We start from the raw sequence: 22431 nt of genomic DNA on the forward strand, positions 1-22431 counted from the left end.
CTGAGGCCATAGCTGGGATATCCAATTGCCTTTGCCCAGATACTACAGTCAGCATGTCATCCTTAATAGACAGTTTCAAAGCAGCCTCCAATATTTGCAGGTTGTAGAGCACAATCTGTGTGCTGGAGCATCAAGAGATTTTAGGACACTCCAGTGACCTTGCTTCAGCACTGCCTGATGCTTTCAGCTGCAGAAATTTCCCTTTCCTCTCAACACCTACGTATCACCTTCCAATTAACAGCTATTAAAAAACTTCCAAAAGCGTCTGCAGTTTGTCACAGTCTACATTTGATGATAAATTCATTAAAGATCAAATATCTAAATTATCTCTTATTGCTTGTGGGTTTTTTTTTTTTTTTTTGGTCTTCTGTTTCATCCTTCACTCCCTCCATCGTTCATCAGAGGTCCGAGCTGGCATAAGTGAACTACTGAATGTGCGACAGCATGATCCATCTAGGAAACCTAATCCAGGAGCAATGATTTTCTTACGCCTTCTACTTTCTCAGGGCCCAAGGGTTTTCATGGGAGCTTGCTAAAGAACCATTTTGATTCGCCTGTTTGTGTAAAAATAATCCATGTTTCCTTGACATGTTGAGAATACAACATACCAGCAATAACTCGCATACTTCTGAAGGTCTTTCTGCTTGTGAAAGACCAGCACGCTACTGGCTTTATCAAGAGGTCTAAAACTTGCTTGTGGAACTCGAAAAAGGCCTTTCCAACGACTGATGCAGTAAATCTGCAGGGCTAACTCGTTAAATTAGCAGAACTGTTAAGTCTCACCAGGAGTAATTGCTGTCTCATGCAAAAGATGAAATATGCTCATCCGGAAAAGGAAATTTCACATCTCTTAGCTGGTAATGAAATAACAGGCCATCACAAACTCCTTCCAGACTATTCTTATTTGGACATGCTCCGCATCCTTTTCCAAGCCAGCATTTTCTGGCCAATATAACCCCCTGGGAGATCCTCTCTCTTCTTACATCTCCTTATTTCCAGCTCCAGTCTTGCTTGGGTAGCTAAGCAGAAGCCAGCTGAGAGTAACAGCATTACCCTCATAATATGTACTAGAGAAAAGTGTTCCAGAGTTGTGGTCTGAAGGATTACCACGTCCATAGGGCTGAAATGGTTTCATGTAGCTCTGTTTTGTTTGTAGCTTCTGTAGATCACAGTGTCATGACACTTAAAGCTACAGAGGAGAGGTCTCAAGATTTGTAATATTTCCCTTGCTACTGCCATTGCAAAGAGCTCGCTTACTGCTGCAGGAAAAGGCTAGGAAAGTTGGGATATTGGGATATTTTTAATAGGAAACCGGTCTTGTAGGCAGCCTCCTGCAATTATGTTAAAGGTGAATACCAGAAAATACTATATTTTGGAGAAACTTGCCAAAATCCCAAGATCACAGGTGCCACATGGTCACTTGTACTTACACGCATCCTTTGTGACAAAGGAACAACAGCACTTGGTGAAAGCACGTGCAGATGGAGTGGATGCAACCGGTGGCATCTGAGTGCTGAACAACGACCTGACTCTCACCGGGGGTGCTTTCTGCTCTGCACCCTCTGGGAGGACACCTACAGGGCAGGCTCCCTGTACCGAGGCCAGCACTGACATCTGACCTGCAGCTGGCTGAGAAACACGCGTCTCTGGGGAAGGCACTGGGTCTGCAGTTAGTCGAGAACAATGAGTTGTCCCAACAAGGGAATAGTTTGCAGGCTCCTTCATTCACCACACACAGACTGGGTGGAAGCTGTCAAAGATGGGTACGTCTTCCTCAAGCAGTCCTACTTCTGGTCTCCCAGAGAGGTGACAATAATGAGGGACCACATCCTCAGCTGGCATCCACCAGGCCACCTTTCCCCAAATGCCTTCTTCTCCCAGCTCAACCCGTGAAATGAGAAAAGCCCTCAATCGCTGCTTTTATGGATGTCAGATTAATTTTCCATTCCTGTGGCCAACAACCAGCCCAGCAATTGCAACCAAACACCTGCCTGGGGCGACTGCAAAGTCTTATCCTAGCAGGGCTGACAGCCCCCACGGGACAGCTATGGCTCTCCAAGAGGAACCCCTGCGTGGAGAGACAGGCTTTCATAAGTCACTGCTGGAAACCTTACCCTAGAGACTGGCAGCAGGGCTGGCACGCAGAGCCTGGGCACAGAGTTTGTCCTGGGGTCATCTTGAGAAGGAATGGGGCACCGCTCCCTCATGGAAATGATTAATTTCTAAAAATCCCAGAGCTAGCAAGGAGCATTGGGGAATGCTACCATCACACACACATCCTCAAAACTCTCACAAACCGTGGCAGTTACTGCTGGACACTGTCGGGTTTACTGGCCTGGATGGAGTTTGACACAAACACCAGTCACTGGATCTCCACAGCAGGATATAGGATGACTGCCAGCTGCTCTGATTTGCAGCTCAACCTCAGCCTGGCCCTTGGAGGCTTTAGTCTACAAAACACCTTAGGGCCAGCTGCACCCAGTTGCATGGGGAGAACAAGCTGCATCTTGGGCATTAAGAGCTCCCCATAGCTGCTCCAGTGCCAGACTTGGCTTTGCTCCCCAAAGCCAGACTTGCTGTCTGGCTACCTTTGACATCTCCCCAGCCACGTATAAGCTCAAATCCTGCACAGGTGACTGGGGCTGGGTGAATTCTCCCTCCTTACTCTGCAGCAGCTCCTGCAGCTCTCCCACCTCCACTGCATGGAGAGCTGAGTGTCAGAGCATCTGCAGAGCAGCAATTTCCCAGCCAGCTCCTGCCTCTATTATCCCTTGCTGACTGCCAGGAGTTGCATGGGACCCAGATGCTCAGGCCCATGCCTGAGCTCTCCTCCACGGCAGAAATCTGCACCAGTGTTGCTGCCCAGACACCTCCATGGGCAAAGAGACAGGGACGGCATTTGCAGTTACACCTACTTGTATCTTTGTGCTGTGTGAAAAACTAGCTTTCCTTGCTCATCTAGTTTTTGGCTAAAAAGGTCTTGTATTCGATTACATCCTAAGGCACATCTGGTTTTAGCAGTACAGACTGGATACTTGAGACATCACAGAGAGAAGGTGTTTGGGTTAAGAATGCTCTTGTGATAAAAAAGTATGGAAAGTCCTCAAGTGTTTGTTTAGAGAAAGTAATTTCCATTTAAATGCTGGCAAAATTTCAACAATTTTAGTTCTGAAGTGTTGAAAATACCCTCAGATAATTTCTGTAGCATTCTAGACCCCAAAGGTGACTGCAGAAAGCAAGACACCTAAGAAATCAAGTTAACTGCAGAGCTGAAACTCATTTCCTGTTTTCTAGGAAAACAAAAAAGGGCCCAATACTCTTAAGCTTTTCTGAGAAAGATCTTCTCACAAGCAGTTTAAACAAGACCGGTGTGATTTGCCTTTTTTCCCCCCCAAACTAAACAGAGCTTGCCCCTTGAGAACGCCTCTAAGGGTTTCACAAGACATACTGATCCATATCCTTTACTGGACTTTGGTACAGAGCATACTGCTGTAAGTACTGTTTGGATTAAAGGTGAGAATGATCTAAAATGCATTTCTAATGGAATTTACAATCAAATATGATTTAAAAGATGCTTAAAATCAATGATACCGTATTTGTGCTCTGAATTTCATCACAGCAGTGGTCCAGCCGTCATATTAGGATTTGGTCTTGCCATCAGGAATTAGGTGAGACTTATGCACCAATGCAGATTTTTCTGTTTCATCACCGCCTCTGACTTCACCTCACCTAACAGAATCCTGAAATATGTGCAAAATCAGAAAGCTTTGCTAGTTTGGGGTCAAAGTTTGACCCAGTTTCCAGTAAAAACAACATATCAGTCCAAATTCTCTCAAATTCAGGTCTAGGTTTACTGAATCTTCAGTTCATTGAACTTGGCTCCGATATGTAGAGCTCATTCTTCAAAGAAACCAAGTGAAATTAGGTCTTTAGCTCACCTCAGAAGAGTTAGCAACGCCCAGCTATACAGGTCTCAGCAGATTTCCTTTGCAGAGATTTTGCTAGCAGCACCACTTGTAACACGATTTGCCTCCATCTAGCAAGACGAGATGTTGCAACTAGCTGCAACCACCGCTGTTGCTTCATATCGGTTTCAGGGGAGCACATTCCTTAATACGGTTTGCAAAGAAAGCTGGTTTCCATTTAAAAATGAGAAAGTGTCTCTGAGCAGGCTTTTGAATGCTCTCCTTTGTTAACTAACACAAGTAACAGGCCTGAATATGACAACGAGCTTCACATCACTAGCGTGCCTCAGAGGGAGGAAATGAGTAAAGAAAAGCAGCTTGTGATACATCAGCTCAACCAGCCATCAGTGTGAGTGCACCCGACAGAGCACAACCTGCTGTCGGCTTGGTTTAGGCAAAGAAGGAAATTATGAAGATGACAAATATTAATAGTGTTCCTCTCTGCCAGGACTTCCCTCCCTTTGCAATCACCCAGCTTTATCGGACCTTTGTGCTCACAGAGCACTGGGACAGGACGTGTTTCTCCACTAGCAAAAGAAGAAGAATGTCAACTTGGCTTTTGCTAAAGCTGATGGTGTTCTGGGAGGAAAAGGTATCCCAGCACCCTGCTAGCACAGCTACTGCAAACTTAAAATATCTGTCTGAAAACGACAGAGGCTGCCCAAATCCCCTGCAATGCTGGTAGCAGCCATTTTGACGTGGCACAAGGATAGTGCCTGGCCAAACCAGCAGCTCTACTCCAGGCACACATGGCCAAGCACAGCCTGAGGGTGGCCCAAGCGCAGATTTTTTACAAACTGCAGCTGGGAAGCTCTCCCAGGTAACACAGCAGATCAGGATTTCCACCATGGTCTGAACAACGCTATCGTGGAGGCTCTGCCCACGCCTGTCCTGGACACAGCAGAGAGACCTCCTCCTGCCGAGGAGGCAGCTTGGACACGGTGTCCAAAAGGCATTCAATGGAGCACAAACCCCAGCATGAATAGGCACATTTTTGCAGAACTAAAACAAAACCCATTGTGGGTATGGACCAGAACATTTCCCGGCTGTGCCCGAGGTTGCAGGAGGTGGGTGCCGTGGGTACCCCGAGTATTAACCAGAATTTCTCTGCTGAGGTTTACCAGACTCATGGCCACAGCTCAAGCTCTGTACTGTAGCCTTGCGTTTGAGGGGAAAAATGGGATACCCACTTTAGCATAACTACCAGTGAAAAACTTTAGCCCTCTCCTACAACCAAAGCTGAAAAACCTCCAGGAAAGCCAACTTTAGTACCACTTTTCTATCTCAAGCATCTCTACAATCTTCACAGTAACAGCCAATTTCTTTACTTGACCAGCAATTGCTTGATGCTTACCCTGAGAAATCATTATGAGACCTTACTTCACAGAAGAGAGTTCATCCTCTGAAAAATAAGGCCATTTTAGGTATTGACAGAGGGAAAACAAAAACTGATACCCACAAAATCCTTACTTAGATTTACAAAATGCAGTCATTAACACGTTTATATTTTAATCTCGTTCTATCGTTCTCCAGATTTAACATCTATCCCAGCTTTCCATTCCCCGCAGTAGCTTTGGATTTTATCTCAATCTTGGCATTATTAACCCACAGACACTCGCTCTCCATCAGCATTTCTATTTGGAAGCAGATAAGAAATTAAAGCTAAGTTAGTTTATTGTTGAATCATTTTATATAACAGACTCAGCGCATTAATCCTGATATATGTGGTCTGGGGAGGCGAGCAGAGAGGGCTGTTATGCTGTTTTGGGGAGTTTTTCTGCTCTGCGCCTAGCACATGTGGTAAGGCAACAGCAATAAATCAGAACAAAGGAAATAAAATACTGAGGCTTTAAGGAACATGTGTTTTAGAAGGAAAACTTGGCGCACCACTAAAAGCAATATTGCCATATAACGGATGTTTAGAATACAGATGTAAAAGAGACAGGCAAATTTATATAAATAACAGCAACTTACAAGTCTGTGCAGCTTTCAAACACTGCAAGCCCATCTGTACTCCTCGGTCTTCCTGGACCTGGTCAGATAGACCCCAAGCTCCAACAGAGCAGCACACCTCGTCTCCAAGCCGAGCTGTGACACATCAGGCTGCAGACAAAGGATCAAAGAGTTAGAACCAACCCAGGCAATCAGTATCTTGCTTTCAAGGACCAAAGCTCTCCAGCTGCTTTTGATGGCCCCACTGCAAGCCAATGTCAACTTGAGACATGCAGCTGGAGGAGTAATGTGTCTTCCCTAGGACCTGTACATCCCTCCTGCTGCAGTGGTATGGCACTGGTTTCATGCAGCAAGAGAGGACTCTGCTGAGGCTCCCTTCCCAACCTTGGGCAGGCAGAAGTGCTCAACATAAGCACTAATTACTTTGGAGCAGATTTTCCAAGATATTTAGGAGGCTAGGCAGGAAGGTGGGGTTTTTCAGGGCCTCCAGGTGGCTCAGATTCAATCCCCGAGATGGACTTTTTCCTCCTCTCTCCCTGAAACCTACTGAGGAACTTCTGAAGGGCCACTAAGTGCCTTTCTGCACCTTCAGGCACCTCAGTACCTCTGCAAAGGCTTTGAGGTTTCATATCACAACCCCTCCTCTTGTGGGCTGCCCCTGGGACTCCTAGCCAAGCCGGTGGCCACGGGCCAGCATCAGGCAGACCAGGGCTAAGGGCAGGAAAGCAACCCCAGAAGCTGGCAGAATAAGAGAAATCCCAAGAGGACGAAAGGGCTCCTGCTTGTCTGCCCCATGCCTGTTAACATTTTAGGGTAAATGGTCTCTATTTCATTTAATGCAATAGCTTTGCCACCAGCCCTCTGGTCAAGTAGTGTAATGTTAAATACACCCTGCACACACTTTGCTTGTGAGGTAGGGTTTGCCTTTCCAAATTTGCCCCTTGCTTTATCAGTTCCAAGCTTAAATAAAAACAAAGCCCAGATGCTGAGAACTGAGATGGGGGCTGTGAAAAGAGACAGAGGGGGAAGACACCATAAAGGTGAATTAGGGAAGCACAAGCGTGGGGGTGATCGACGAGCTCCAACCTGTGATGAGTCCTTCCTATAAGCAGCAGATACAGAAGCAGAGCCAGCAGTGGGAATGACCAGAAGCGAGGAAAGTGGAGCCACATCTCCCAGCATCAGCAGCTCCCCAGCTGGATGCTGGTGGGAACAAGGAGTCCAGGATTAGCACCTAAGCAGGGCTTTGATCGGGATGCACAGCAGGATGCATGAGAAGGTTAGGGAACAGCACACAACCTGCAGGAACATGGGAGAGAAAAGGGAGAAATAACGCAATTCTATTTGCTATAGGCTAGTGGTGAACCAGCAAAACCCCAGGAAAAGGAACAAGGTGCAGCCAGACGGTACCCCTCTGCAGGAGAGGAGGAAAATCATCTCAGTGAGCACTTCTTTCCACTCACCACCATGGAAAGCCAGCCAGGGGACACCAGGAGCATGCACAGGGCCAGCTGCTCAAAGCTGAGGAGCATCATCACTGCCAGGTCATCAAATTAAAACAGGATAAACCAGAACACGAGCCTGCAGACAGCATCACTCTGAAATCCTGTCATCCATACCATCCTGTCATCTGAAATCATACCATCCTTGGGGCTGGGCAGTCCTCCATGGTCCTGGAAGTCCCCAGCGCCAAGCAGAGCCTGGGCCCTCTCTGAGCACATCGGGTGGCAACCAGGCAGCAGCCCTGAGCTGCTGGAAGCCCTGAGAGCATGGCAAGGAGCTTCTCCACATCAGCAGTCCTCAGACCAAGTTGGTATTTTACAAAGTGTGGCCATTTATCACCCAGTTTTGGAAGGGTGCATCAAAGAAGCCATTTGTATCCTGCAGCAATCAGCTCTGGAGAAGACAGGACAGGCCCTCTCTCCTGGGAGACACCTGGGAAATGCACTGATTCTGGCTCCATCGGGTCACACGAGCACAAGTAACCCAAGCAACCTCAAAGGCAGCTTCCCCACACAGACAACCTCTCTAAATCTCAGTAGGTGAAAACCAAAAGAGATTGGTTTGGGCTAGAAAGAGAGGACCTTTGGCAGGTTACATGACTAATGACAAGGGAAAACACAAAACAATTTGGAGCAGCTGTCCTGCAGCATTGAATAGGATCCCAGCATTGCTGGTTTCAAAGGATAAACATGCGAATGAGGCCTCCAAAATCTTGTTGCTAGTTAAAAAAATAAAAAAATCCAAGCAAACAAAGAACTCAATGAATTTGGGGTTCTTTATTCATTGCTTTCCAGTTACTGAGCCTGTGGAGTATATTCAGGTCATGTTTTCAATCTTTCCTCCATCGTTACAAAATATGGAAGTATGCTTTATAATATTACACTGTAATGAAAACCGAAATTTCCTCCCTGTTCTCTGTTTCAGGATCCACACCTCTGAGGAAAGCTCAGAGCATTGTCAATTTGTGAGAAAACAGAGCAGGCAGAATTGGAATTCCAGAGGTGGACGATCAGGGGTGAGCTCGGTGCAGACATTTTATAGATCAGCCAAGGCTGAATTACTGTTAAAAGAAGAAATCAGTTTCAAACAAAGAAAAAAATAAGAGCTGTAACAAGCCAACCCAGTCAGAGTCTTTACAGAAAAAGGCTGGGTCACTCGAACACAGAGCTTTGGCTGCTGCTGCTGACCAGAGCCCTGCTGTGGGAGCAGCCAGGACCACCCTGCCCTTGGGATGCTGACAGTGGGATAGCCACAATCCCGCCCAAGAAGTACCCAAACACACGAAAGTCGCAGCAAATTCCCCTCCTCCTGCCACGGCACCCAGGGTCCTGCACCACAGCTGACAAACGGGGTCAGGGTAATCTCCAGCAATCCAGCTAAGCTGGCTTTCTGCTTGCTCTGCATTTTCAGCAGCAATGCAGAGCAGATGCAATGGGGGTCAGGATCTGGCACCCCACATGCATAGTTTTAAAGATTATCATTCAGCAGAAGCTGTTGTGAGGAGGAAAAAATGCTGAGCCCAGAGCCCAAGTTATTTCTCTGACCTTGAATACTTTAAAACATAATATTTTATTTGGCCGGTTATGGAAAACATGTGGCAAAGCCTTCATTTTTTGGAAGGTTTGTCCTGCAACACAAAAGGAAGGAAAATAATTGAACTTTTATTCCGCCTCTCCCTGCTGTGCACATCCCTACACCCACACAAGCTGCTCTCACTTGAATTTTAAGTTCTGAATACATTCGATAACTTTATTTGCTCAGCAGAAATACCAACAAGGTCTCAATCAAAAACTAACGCCCTGGTCTGGGGGGTGGGGGCAAACAGGAAAGTGCCCCCACGCAAAGTTCACAATACAAGTGAAATGGAAAGGTTCAAAATGAGCAGCTAGAAAGAGATGAAAAGGAAGAAGTTGAGGAAAAACTTCAACAGGACAAAACATTCACCTCATTCCTACCATAGTTAGCAGCTGTAGAATTTTTTCAGTGATAAACAGTTATAATCTCTTACCTGAATACAACGCTGAAAGACCAATTTGCAGCACCATTTTTGGGGGAAAAGGGTTGTTTTCAGAGCTCCAGTTCCAAATTTGACCTAAATTCAGCCCTCAGACAAAGCCTTTCCCTGTTTAAAAACAAAAAGGGATCAGGAGAGAAGAAGGAGGTCAGGACTAATTCATTTACCTCCCCAAACCCGTGCACGTGCCCATGACCTCCAGCAACAGCACCTGCAGGAGAGCTAGGGGGTGAGGAACATTATTTCAGACAGGAGGAGCACTGCAAGAGGGTTGCCTGGAAACTTGTTTGCTGTTTTCCCCATCCTTCCAGCTGTTACTGCCGCATCCCACTCCCTCCTAAAACTTTCCAACAGACACTCCATAAAACAAAGGGAACTTCTACAAGTAAAGCTAGAAGGGCTTCAAGCCCCCCTCCAGCAGAACAACTGCGCGCCTGCTGCAGTGACAGTGACACAAAGGGGTGCTCAGACTTCCCCCAGGAAGACTGATGCTGTGGGACCACAGGTAAAAAGAAGATGCACATCTAACCCTACCAGCCCAGCTCCAGGGAGGTTTATTCCCAGCTGAGTAACAGCATCAAGCAGCAGTAGGAGATAACCCTCCCAGCCTTTCTATCTGTTCCCATAGATAAATGGCATGGAAAAGGTATTTCTAGACGCCTCAAAGCACGCAGTGGGTCGTGATTGTTGGGACAGTGATAGCTATTGTCCTACTTCCTTCTTCAGGGACAAATCCCACTTTTCCCTATAGCCTCTCCCCATCTGAGCAGGACCTATAACTCACCTCCTTTCCCCCTGTTGACTGACCAACCAACCCTGAGCTCTCTAGGCTTGTAAGTAACAGGCAAGCCCGCTGTTTAAGGCACCTGCACTCTGTATTCAGCAAACCAGTTGCCATTATCAGTGGTTGTGCTAATCAGGCAATCAGTGGTAGCCCCCGAGCACCGTGCCTGCAGCCCCGCCAAGGGCTCGCTGCTGCTCAGCAGCTGGCACTTGGCACAGCGGCTGTGTGTGACTCAGGCTGGCACAGCTCCGGAGATGCCTTCCCCTGGTTTGTAGCTGCAAGTGATTCATTGTGTTCAGACTCTGTTGTTGGCATGCCAGCCATGCTGTAAAAATCTGGAGTTAATAAACTCCGCTTTCAGGTCACAGCAGTGCTTTCCAGGGTGTAGCTTTGTAGCGCGGGCCGTGCTCGCTCCCGCCCCATCAGCTAGCACAGCTGCTGATGAATTTCCCACTGGAAAAAACAAAAACAAAAAGAAAAGAAAAAAAAAAAAACGTGGCCACATACACGAACAAGCCCAGGGAAAGCCTCTTGCTCCACTTTCTCCTGCTCCCTTTGGCATGCGCAGGGGAGCCCACGGTCCTGCAGCCCTGGTCCCTCTGCCTAACCATGTGAGAAGCCTCCTGGCACCTGCAAGCTGGGCTCCCCCTGAGAAAGAAGGGAAGTTTTTAAAAAGAAATAAAAGACGAGAGATGTCGCAACCCCTCGAATCCAGGGGAATCTGAAAAACGTTACCCTAGCTCCAGGTAACAGAACTGTTGATGTCCTGGGCAGCATCCTGCTGCAGCGAAGCAGGTTCCTCCTGGGAGGGCTGTTCAGCCCCGCTGGCTCCAGCCCCTGCGAGGGGTTCTGTCTTGGGGCATTTCTGTTCTCCTAGGCCTATATCTATTTCAGATCTGGCCTTTGACCTCTGCCTCATGTCTGCAGCTGTGAGATAGAGGAATTCTTCTTTTCCTCACCTTTCCTTCAAGACAGCAAAAGGAAAGGCAAGCTTTGCCCTCCAGACATGCTTTGCAGAACCACAGAGGATAGAAAGGGAAAAACGTTAAGAGGATGGAGTTACGCTGAGGGGAAACTCTTCCCACACCTGGCATTTCCCCACCTCCTTTTTGCTGCTCTGCCGTGCGTTTGTGGCACCAGCAGTGACACCGCGCTGTCGCCTTGCAGGGCCTTGGACTGGCTGGGGTGTTCCTTGCAACGTGGCCTGCTCCTGCTTTGCTCGGGAGTGAGTTGCGCTGGAAACTGCCTGAGGAAAGGCTGTGACTCTGCACGACACCGAGTTTATCTGTGGAGCCATATAAATAACAGGAGCATCTCTGCCACACGCACTGCACTCTGCTAAGCAGCTGCTGCCTCTCTCCCCAGAACCAGTGACATTTTGGAGCGGGTAAAGTGACTCACGCGTTACACTGCAGCCTTTTTTCTGCACCAGATCTGGAGCTCGCTCGTGGATCCCCAGCCAAGAAGGGGTGGAAGCGACTTTCCCTTCTCAGCATCCCACGGGACAGGTATGCTTCAGCACTGGCTACGTTTCAGCAGAGCGATTCGTTTACTCTCGGCCGTACTTGCAGCTTGTATAAACTGGATCGGCATCAATGGAGCTCCACCAGCTTACATCAGCCCGAGAACGTGGCTCTGTGTTTTCACGGCACGGAAATTGGGCCTGGAAGGTTTGGAGCAGGCTCTCGACAGCGCAGGCTGGGTGCCCCACGGGCACTGAGCCCTGCCTGGGGGCAGCGGGGCTGGGGAGGCGGGCTTGCTTTGCGGTACTGCAGGGAAGAACAGCCGCAGTGAGCGACAACGCGAGCAGCAGAGGGCCTGGGAGCATTCCTGAGGAAACGTCCATCAAGCAAAACAAGACATGTTAGGAGCAAAATGGGGAGCTGGGGCTGAAGGAGAGCTGCAAGAGGCCCAAGAGAGCCCCGACGTGGACAGTCAGGAGAGCAGGAGCAGACCATGGTAGAAACCAGCTCCACAAGACAGAGCCAGTGTCAGCAGCTTTTCTTACCAAGAACCAAAAGGATGGAAGCGCTTGCATTCAGCCACCCAGGAGAAAATCAGCAAGCACAGGACAGCTGCGTGCAACCAGAGCTAATCCCAAAATACCAGTTCTGTGCCCAGTCCTGAGCAGTGGGTCCTGTGCTCTGCTGGATGCTGGAGGTGAAGAAATGTGCAGGCTCCACCCTGGTCATGTCACACCCTTTGGGGTTAACGAGGGCTTGCAGCCATCCTCTGTCCCCAGGTCTTCATGGAGATTTACTCCTGGGCAAATCCCACCCCCCCAAAAAAGCCAGAAAAACACCACCTCACTGACAAACATCTCAGCCCCTAGCTACCTGGATTCAGCTTGGAAACTGATGTGAGAATGAGGCCGAGCACACAGTGTTGTATTTTATACATTGCAGTTGTCTGTAGGAACACTGACCCAGAGAGAGCAGCGCTCTTTGCAAAACAGGGCTGAGCATCCGTAAACCCATCTCACAAAAAAACTGCGAGCCATTAAGGCTACCATTGTTAAAATGAAATCAAAGCCTGCAAATACCTCAGGCACCTTAAGGAAGATTTTGGCAGATCTTGGGCCCTTTGGTTGAAAACTGCAATCCCTGAGCTCTGTGCTCCCCTTCAACTGCTGCATCCTGATTCATGTCTCAGCCTCCATAGGCTGCTATCCCGCTCCTAAGTGTGGCCAGAGCTGCTCCAGCCCCAACATCTCTGCTTTGCCTTGCACCTGAGCACCACCAGGTCCTGGCATCGCTGCCTGGGTCTGGTAGCGCTGTCCCCATCCCCAGCAGGGACCAGCCTGGGAGCCAGAGCAGGTAAAAAGCCGTGGTGAGCGATCCCATCCCCAAGAAGTGCTCCTGCAGCAGCCCAAGGAAGCTCCTGATCCAGGTCCTGCCCCCCAAGGTGTGAGGAGCTCCCCAGCAGCCCCCAAGCACCCAGCTGCCCTGTAGAGAGCAAAGCACAGAGAGACCCAGGAAGGGTGAGCGTAAACAGGAGCAAAACCCTTGCTGTGGCACGGACACCAGGCGTTCAGCGGCTGCGAGGCGTTTCTTAGATGAAGGCCAAAGCATTTTAACAGCAGACATTTACAGCAGAGCCTTCAGTTATCTTCAAGCCACCCATAGCTGTGATTCCATGCCATGTTTCCCTCCTTTGCAGGTGCTTTGTGGCGTCAGTGTCCCAGATGATGCCAGCCCTTGTCCAGGGCAGCCCAGGCTTGGGTCGGCTGTGCCTTTTGCCACTCCTTCTTGTATAACTGAAGCTGGAGGTAGAGCTTTGCTTCTGAAATCCTGCATCCATTTCTCCTTCTGTTGTGAGAACAGGGTGGATTCAGACAAGTAATAAAACATACTAAGTGCTTGTGGTAAATAAGTGCTGAGCCCCAGCTCTCCCCACGCTGTAATCCTCTGCAGTTTTCTCTGGGGCTAGTGCTTATTTACCCGCTTCCAAAATTCTCAGCCTAACAACTAACGATGCATTAATCACTGTCAGAGTGGGATCTTTGTTTCTGCTCTTCTGCAGGCATCTGTCAGAATCACAAAAGATTAATTACCACACCAGGCTGGGTGCAGGAACACAGAGACTCTCTGCATGCACGTTCTTCACTGGATGCCTTGCAGCCCCTTCAGCAGCCACTCCGGCCTGCAGGAAAGCGCACCCCTTCTCCCAGCTCTCTCCATCAGCCAGAGCAAAGCCTTCCCTCTTCGATTTCTAGCTCCCCCTGCTTTCACTCTGCTTCAGGAGCTGGCTGCCTGCACCCTCTTGCCCAGACTTTGGTCTTTTTTCAGCCTCACTAGCAGCACTAAGAAAATCATCAAAATCCTTCCCTGCCGCAGCACCCCGCTCCCTTCTTCGTTGACCACGTGAGACGGTGCCTCCTCTCTGCTTCACAAAAAGTTTTCTACAGTTCTGTTCTGACCTCCCAGCCACACAGTGCTCTATGGCATATATGTAGAAATACAACAAATAGACCCAGCAGCAGTCTCCGGGCGACATTTAAGCTCCACCACAGCAGCTGAAGCTGCAGCTCTTCTTACCTCATCATTCAGAAGAGCCCTGGCAAACTGAAATACGCATTTTACTTTGCCCCCAGGAGTCTGGACCCAGATGCACCCAGGAGTCTGGACCCAGATGTCCACAGGGAACGGACACTGCCAGAAGGTGGAGGGATGCTGGGGGTTTGTCTGCTCATGGTGGCTGCAAGCATTTGTGCGTGCTGAGGCAGCACCAAGCTCCTCCAGAGCGGATGCAGTTTGTGCCAATAGTTAAGTTGTTCCCTACAACATGGGTACAGCTGTTACCAAAGGTAAAAGGAAATAAGCTCTGTCTAAAGCATCTAAAGTGAGAATAAATAAAAATTGTTTGGTTTTACTCAAATGCAAGCTACTTCCATACAGAGGGGTGAAGGAAACCCTGCCTTGGCTGCTCTACACTGCTGAGCACTGCCTGAAGAAGCCTCTTTTTTTCCCTCCCATGAATGTTTCCGTGCATGATTCAGCAGCCGTCTACAAAAAGCAATTTGGAAGATGAATGATTTCACTAGGACAGGGAAGAACTGAGAGAGAACATCTGTCTGGGTGCAAGGGGGTGTTTCAGCAGACGCACCTCTCGCTCAGGGCTCGGATGGTTTGGGACCTGTCCGGCCCTAGGAGGAGCAGGAGGGATGGGGACCCTCACACAAGGCAGGATTGTCACCTCCACAGAGCGCAGCCCACTTACCTCCTCCCATCCTTGCAAGACACAGCAGATTTGTGTCAAGGCAAAGGACTTTCCCCTCCAGCAAAGGGGCCCGAAGCCTTGATGCCTCCCCTAACCTGACAGCAGCCTCTCGTTACCAGGTTGCACGTGCTTATTTTGTACGGGGACTGAAATCACGACATGCCTTAAGGTGCGGTTTTACGACAACCCTACAGAGGCTAAATGCTACAGTTTGGGCTAAAGCAGGATGTGCCAGAGCAGCCCTCCTACTCCCCTGGCCCATAACAGACATGAGGCTGCTCTCATCTGTTTGTTTTATCATATTACAGTTGGAGAAATTGTGCAAACCCCTCCTATTTTTTTGGCTGTAACAGACCCATTGTTGCATCTTGGAATCTGGACCCAGCTTGCTTCTTAGGAGTTTTCCATAATAAAAAAGCTTTCAGAGATAGGAAGATAATTGATTAAGTAACCACTTGCAAATATGTAACCAGGAAAGAGTCAAAACATGCATCCCTAAGCTCCTCTTAGCTATGAGGAATGGGGTTTAGCCACGGCTTGGAAGTGCGTGTCTTTCAGAGCATTCCCTGCTCTTTATCTCACCATTGCGATCAGGCAAGTACAGATACTTTTGGTGGGGCAAATTCTGCTGCTCTTAGTGCCAGATTGGGCTTGGCCTTTATCTGGGTTTCTGTGGCAAAGCTGTGGCAAAGTCGTAGGCACTTTTGAGAAATGCCAGCTCCCGCAGTCATGTTACGCTCTTACTTTATCACACTTCGAGTTCCCAGCCTCGCTGATGGCTGAAAAAAGTTCAGAGAAGATTAAAATTCAAAGCATGAAAGTGCAAGCACCAAAAGGCCCCGGCAAAAGTTATTACCCATTACCTCTGGCGATGCCTAAGGCAGCTTCGCCATTTCTGAGGATTAGTTTAATGGATTTTGAAAGCTTGGATCACACACGGTCCTCTCGCTTTTTCTTAAACAGGTCCCAGGTGCTGGAGTTGGTTCAGTTCTTGTTCCCCTCTCTTTAGTAAAGGCCTGAGAAGCAGGAACAGACAAAATCAAGCAGTAAACAAAATCTAGTATTTTGCATATAGTGCAACAGTTTTGTTCTAACAGTCTTTGAGCGCGTGGGCTCGCTTACAGAGGGAGAAGGCTGGGCACAGCCAATGCAATATAATTATACTGCCTCTGATACAACTGAAGTTGAAAGTGTAACCGGATATATGAATATCTTTTCCCTTTGGGAGATTTAGCTTATACCTCCTTCCCAGAGACAAATCTAAAGCAGGAAAAGAGTTCTTACTCCCAAACTGGAATTCTCTAATCATTACACTGCTGGAGATTTAAATGTTCAATTTGCACTAGGAAATTGCCTCCTGTCAAGAAACTCTAGTAATTTCTGTAATCCCAGCAGTGTGAGGGATCCTCATGGCTGCTGCCCTTCAAACAGTTCTCTGTCCAGAGCTTTTCAGCCCGCTGTGCTGCTTATAAACACCCGAGAAAGCAGCTGAGCCTTCTTAGAGCTTTACTTCTTATATACTTCTGAATTTTAATTGATTTTCCTGGTTTCAGCTGCCGGCTGTCTCAGCAAAAGGACAGAGCTACACTGACCCACACTTCTCTCTCCCCAATGGCAAGTCTATTTGTGGCCCTGCACAGTGTCGGAAATAAACTGCTTTTCTTGGAGAGAACCACTGGCAAGCATCAGGCTCGCTACAGAGGGCACAGCAGTCTCAAAGAGACTCGTTTTAACTCGGATTTCAAAGTCCTCACCAATGGGTTTGGAGGGTTGGAAATGCTCCTGGGAGTGGTGGTGATGGAAAGAAGAGGTAGGAAGTAAAAAAGTAAGATTCCTCACCCCATTCTATGCTTGGAAAACAGTCCTTTGGGGTCTGCCTGCTCCCTTCCATCATATTTTTTCTTATAGCTGGAAATCTCACTAGTGCAGCGCTGAGAATATTTTAAATGACTCATTAATGTTTGCATACATATGCCAGATGCTTTCTTTTTTTTAACAAACAAACAAACAGAAACCTCAAACACTCTGAGAGATGGAACATTTTCCCCTCCAGTGAAGGACAGACTGACTGCTTGTGCAGGAGAGTGGAAGAAGGTTAAAAAAACCCCACACACGTACACTGCCACCACCACCCCTCCCCCAATAAATAAATAAATAAATAAACAGAAAAACCACTTTATGAACATTTCTCCTCCCCTTCTGACCCCTTCCCCTGCCACACTGGCTATCCAGTCTCTGGGGAGGTGAGGAGGCACTGAGAGAAGTCACAGCTGTTTATTTCCTCCACAACACCTACAAGGAGCCTGGACTGGCAGCTTTGGACCACCTTAGCTGAACATAGCGGATGGGACACTGCGTTAATCCAGCTGCTGAGATCATTGATGGGTTGTTCACCAGAACATCAGCCCACGGAGGAACCCCCACCTCAGTACCTGAGGCCACCCCAGAGATTTTTTCAATACCTTATGAATGAGGCTTCCTAAGCAATTTAGGTGTTTTTAGTAATTTTATCCCAAACCCTTTTTCTTCTGATATTTTGCCCAATTCATCTGGAAATGAAGCGCTGTGATTTCCCAGTCCTGGCAGTCTTCAACTTTGCCAGGCAGTTCACCATGAAAACTGCAGAGTTACACAAGGGATGTCTGAGATAACCACTAGGTGTGCAGAAATGGGCCTTGGCAGAGCTGTCAAAGAGCTCAGATCCAAACCTGCAGGGAAGGTGATACCAGTGAGAAGTAATCTCTCCATGTTTGCTCCGCCAGCTTTTCTCCAACGCATCAGCTCTCATGAGCCAAGGAAATGACCACAGCTTCATATGCACACAGAGTCTGTGTTGTAGAGAAGTGTTCATACATGCTGAACTGATTCTACATCAGCAATCACTATAAAATATTAACTGAAAAAGTGAAGAGTATATTCCTTTTATGTTTTATGCAAAGGCAACAGCTACTGAAAGCAAGAGGGATTCAGGCGAGTGCTCCACAAGATGTGACTAGAATATGTTTCTTCTGAAGTCCTCTAATCAGAAATAGTAATATATTCCTTTTTTTCCCCCCTAAGACTTGGAAATCACATTTTAGCGCCTGCCACAGGACTGTCAGGATCAGCATTTCACGAAGCAATTCAGCCTTTATCAACATTCAACAGCATTGTAACTCAGGAATAATTAATGTAATATTAACATAGAGTTATCAAGAAAGGTAAGAACGTACGCGCTCAACATCAGATGCATTTAGCATTTACTGCAATAACGTGATCAGCATGGAGTCATTTAACATAAATGTCAGCTTCAGCGGGATGTCTCAAGGCAGTCAAGAGCATCTCCGAGACGTGCCTCTCGCTGTAGGTACCACCCTCAAGCTCTCCAGAGCTCTTCAGCGTGCTCCTTCTGAGGGCCATCTTGGGAAGTTGCACCATGTCTCTGTGTCAAAACAAAAAAAAATAAAGAAACAATTTTGTAAAACCCACTTTTCTGAGGTATATAACATGTATCTACATTTCCACTCATGAACTATACTAGACAGATCATACATACAGAATATTTAGGAATGACCGTAGTCTATAGAGAGTCTATAGATCCATATTTGTGCATTTATATAAACATACTGACGTGAAAGTAGATAAAATTCAATTCATATATCCATTCTGTCAAATGGGGGAACATGCTATGGCTTTTACAGAAATTGTTTCTTGACTTAGAGTGGATATATCAGGCAGCATAATGTGTACTACTTATACAAAATTACTTACACTTTGCTATGCTGCTATATATACACCTATATTTATATATACATACACACATACGTATTAAATATATATATATATTCAGTGGAAGGTTTTGCTTCATAACAAAGAAAGAGAGATAAGCTGCTTTTCCTCGTATGTGGAAAGGATTTAGTGTCTTTTAGAATGACCAGGTTCAGCAGTTTGGGGCCTGATTCCTGCTTTTCTGTTCCCTCTGTTCCCAGGAGAACTCCTGTACAGCCAAAAGGAAAAGGAGCTTGTCTGAAGGGTTTTGCCGCTCAGAGCTGCAGTAAATGGCTAGTGGGATTTGCAAACACAGCAAGGCTGCTACCTTATGCTGATATTAGCAGGAGCAAGGTGCCCAGGCACGCTGAAAAATCCCTGCAGCTACTCAAGTCTCACTTGTAACAGCACGGTGCGTGTGACAGACTGCCTGGAGCCAGGACCCCACTGAATTTCAGTGGAGCTGGGACACCTGGATCTAGCAAAACCCTGCAGCAGTGAGCACTGGCAGTGCTGGAGATCTGGAGCTTACACCCGCCGGTTGTGTATGTGCTGCAGCCTCGTTCTTCCATTCAGCTCATTTTTCCTCTGGCTGCCACGACTGCTCCAAAACCGGGGTACAAAGAACAGGGAACGACGAACACACACATAGGAGTAAAAACCTCTGCTCAGCAAGATAAGCCCCAAAGGCCAGATTCTGCGCCATCAATCACAGAGCTGACATCAGCAGCGTGCAGTGGAAGGGGTGGCGGATCAAGCCCGACTCAGGAGACACTCCTCATGTTATCCTAACTGCCTGAAGCAGCGGTGACACCACCTACTACAGTCTCCTTGCGATCCGTAGGGCTTTAACAGCGTGTCAAACATGTCTTGAACGAACACCACGTCTGTCTTTATTTATTTAAGAGCTTTTCCCACAAATAAAACCAGAGGCTCAAAATTATGTCTAGGTACAGTTCCAACACACTGCCTTTCCCTGAGGCACCAGCAAAGAAGGCTGATTGCAGTGGAGGCACTTGTGCGTGAGAAGGTCTCCTCACTGCAGAGCAGGCGAGCCAGCCTCTGCAGCCTCAGAAAACACGCTGAAGCTGAGTCCCACCACTTTTCAGAGAGTGCCATGCTTGTTTGACTGCGTACAGACCGAGTGCTATAGAAAAATGTAAATATTTTTATGGCCTTGCTTGCTTAAAAGCCTACGAGGATGGCTGGCTAAGTGGAAAGGAATGCTGTGCACACACAGCAGAACAAATTTAATGAAAGACAGAACCCAGAGGTATTCTTTAACCCAGAGACGGAGTGCTTTGCATTGTTAAACAGCGGTTGTTTAGTACACCACAAAGAGAGCATTAAAGTCTAGATAACACAATTAATAATGAACTCTCCAACACAAAGTACTGTCCCCACCAGCATGACCTCACTCTCTTCATGCACAGAACACAGGCTGGCTTTACAGAGCTACTCACTCGTCTCGTCTTGCGTTTGAGAAACCGGCCAAGTGCCCGCTCCACTCCGCGCTGCTGGAGGGTGGCGGTGCAGACGGAGCGAGGCTCCTCTCCAAGGTGCACAGGGGAAGGACAAGGGGCAACGAGAATGAGATGGAAGACAGGAAAATCCACTTGGACATTAGGAAAAGTGTTTTCACTCTGTGAGTGGTCAAACATCGGAGTGCAGAGCAGAGAGACAGTGGGTTCCCTCTTCTTGGAGATACACAAACATCAGCGAGGCACGGCCCTGAGCAACTTCATTCGGTTGGCCCTGTGCTCACCAGGGACTGGATGAGGTACATACAAGGACTCCTACCAGCCTCTCTTATTCTACAGTGCTTTGGTTATCCCCCCGAAGGGTACTTTTGAATGAGGTATTTGCCACTGTCTCTTTTCTTGCCTGCCTCCTGTGTCAGTGCATCAACACGGACTGGCTGTTGCAGACACCACAGCCACTGTACCGGCTGACAGAGCCTCCAGCCAAGTGACACCTCAGAAACAGCCTGTCACATTAAAGTCACATTAAAGACTGGCTTCATCGTGCCAAAGCTAAAAGTCTACAGAAGAGACCCAAATTTGGTGCTGGATCCTTCCCACCTGACCTGCATCCCATTCCAGTTAACAGCTGAGCCCTGAAGGGGGCGGGGGAAGAAATGCATGGTTTTACCTCCACGAAATCAGCCTTCCAGCTCTCCTCCCAGCCCCAGGCAGCTGCACGTGTTGGAGAGCAGCGGTTTGGTGTCAGGGTGCAGAAGAGCTCAGCAGCGCTGCTCAGAAATCACTCCTCACAGCCCGAGGTGCCCAGCTCAGTCGTGCTGACCTCCACCCACCTGGGGAGCATGAGAGTTTGAAGACCCACTTAACAACCAAAAAAAAAAACACAGAAGTCTCATAAGACAGTCAACAAAAACCCTGAGCTGAGGTCTCCAAGCTGTCACCGCTGGGTGTCTCCAGTAACCACAGGTGAGACCTCTCAGAGTCACCTCTCTCTTAACCAAGCCCCTGCCTGGTGAGAAGCACAGCCCCCAGCTGCTTGCTACCAGGACGGCAGAAAAATCGCTGCCTGTCAACAGCGCACGTCAGCAGCAAGATCACGGGCAGCCAGCATCACCATCGGCTGACAAAAAAAATCAAAGGCAGCCTGGATCTCCCTCACCCTGCTCCGTCTTTCAACACCGTGTTCAAATCAGCTCTGAGAGCAGTCATGTTCCACTTACTTCATGGCTCTGTGTCATTTCAGATGTTACCGTCTCAGCGAGGCACGGTCTCCGACATAGGGATCTCCCGTTCAACCCACTGGGATACAGCTCTAGGGAGGCCAGGAGAAATATGCGAGGTGTAAAAACTTTTGGAAAAGAGCCTAGATGCAATACTGAAGAAGACGTAGGAGAGGTAAGCCCTGCAAAAAGCTTGGCAGCATCCTAATGCAGTTAATTTTTTTAAATACATTTATTTAATTTATTTTACGTCATCAGTGATTATGAAGCTCGAGTTTAACCTGGGGGGGGAAGGAAACAAAGACTTGTGGATGGATAAAAGCCCATCTAAAATATTAGAGCCATTGTTACAGCTAAATATTACAACCATGTTAAATTGTTTCTTCAAATACAAACGCTGCAATTATGTTAAATGCAAGGTTACTGCTTCCCATTTAACAAGCCCCTGGCCTTCTCTGCACGTTGGGATAAAAGCAAATAGACAAGGTTTAGCTGGGCCAGGCCAAAAGCACGAAATTATTGAGTCCTATGTCAGTTTAATCTAAATTGCACAGCACATGGTCTCTGACCGCTTGGGGACATCTTCCCCTTGACGCTGGGGCTCACACTGATGTCTTGCTGCCTGTTCAGCCCCCCCCTTCTTCCAATCCGTCTTATCCCTACAGTTCCCTCCTGCCTTTCCCCCTTGCTCCTCCTGCAGCCCCTGCCTGGACGCTTGCTGCCATGAGGCACCAGGGATGCTGATCCGTTCCCCTTTGTCACCACCCACAGCCTCTCTGCTCACTGACCAGGGATGTGAATTTGTCTTGCTCCTGGATGCATTTGGGGCATCTTTACTTGAGTCTGAATTAAGAGAGGTTTCAGCAGGCTGAGTGCAGCTGCAGCAGTGAGCCAGGGAGCTGTAAGGGGCCCGTGGTCCTGTTACTGCAGGACGACTGAAGAGTGTTTCCATTGGGCTTTCACGTGGCCTCGTTCCCCTTCTCCTGCTGTTTCTGGCTTCAGTTCCAGCCGCATGCGAACAATGCACCCTGTGTGCATGTTTCCC

The 22431-nt window shown here is 48.0% G+C and overlaps 1 long non-coding RNA gene across 5 annotated transcripts in view; it reads right to left on the bottom strand.

The window, feature by feature from the left end:
• Nucleotides 1–22431, bottom strand: part of LOC106045615 (uncharacterized) — a 52722-nt gene that overhangs the window by 9744 nt on the left and 20547 nt on the right. For 2 of the 5 annotated variants that reach the window (XR_010830047.1, XR_010830048.1), the window contains 8 exons: nucleotides 21387–21478; nucleotides 20837–20999; nucleotides 16778–18359; nucleotides 15802–15954; nucleotides 9430–9543; nucleotides 7005–7217; nucleotides 5940–6068; nucleotides 3592–3740 (listed from right to left, as the gene is read on the bottom strand). This is a non-coding gene — a long non-coding RNA (uncharacterized lncRNA). The remainder of the gene's footprint in view (nucleotides 1–3591; nucleotides 3741–5939; nucleotides 6069–7004; nucleotides 7218–9429; nucleotides 9544–15801; nucleotides 15955–16777; nucleotides 18360–20836; nucleotides 21000–21386; nucleotides 21479–22431) is intronic. The other 3 variants (XR_010830049.1, XR_010830051.1, XR_010830050.1) reach the window with 3 other exon arrangements.

The sequence above is a fragment of the Anser cygnoides genome, chromosome 3, assembly GCF_040182565.1.
Source record: "Anser cygnoides isolate HZ-2024a breed goose chromosome 3, Taihu_goose_T2T_genome, whole genome shotgun sequence".
NCBI lineage: Eukaryota > Metazoa > Chordata > Aves > Anseriformes > Anatidae > Anser > Anser cygnoides.